Genomic DNA, 529 nt, shown 5'->3' with positions numbered 1-529 from the left:
CCCCCCCCCCCCATTTATTTTTCCCAGCAGATTAGTTAGAAACAGGTTGTGAAGGGCTTTTGCCTTGTGGAGCAGTCCACAATACGACTTGGACAGAACGTGCACCATGAAAGATCAGGAGCCCTAAACAGGAGGATTGCCTGAACAGCCTTGCCTCTGTCCATAGAATTCCCCCTTCACTCAATTTCTCTTTCCAATTTTCCACTCTCCCTGACCATGCTGTTTTCTCAGGATAGCTGCCAATTTGAGACATCAGAAGAGAATGATAAGAGCATTAAATGAGATCCATCTCGGCAATAAAATGGATCTCTTATTTCTTTCAATGATACAGAAAAGAGAATTTCTGCTTAGTAATAACCTTGCAAATTTTTTTGCCTGGAGCTCCACACATGGTGCACATCCTCTCCATTCAGATGTCTGACAGGCCAGTTTTTTACTCCACCAGGATATTGTCAAATTATTTTTGATGCAGTATTTACAGAGATCTATGCTCATTGAATTGGACTGTAAACACAGGATACTGCAGTTG

The sequence above is a fragment of the Gavialis gangeticus genome, unplaced genomic scaffold (genome assembly GCF_001723915.1).
Source record: "Gavialis gangeticus isolate Ggan-Ray unplaced genomic scaffold, GavGan_comp1, whole genome shotgun sequence".
Lineage (NCBI taxonomy): Eukaryota > Metazoa > Chordata > Crocodylia > Gavialidae > Gavialis > Gavialis gangeticus.
This window is presented reverse-complemented; position numbering follows the sequence as displayed.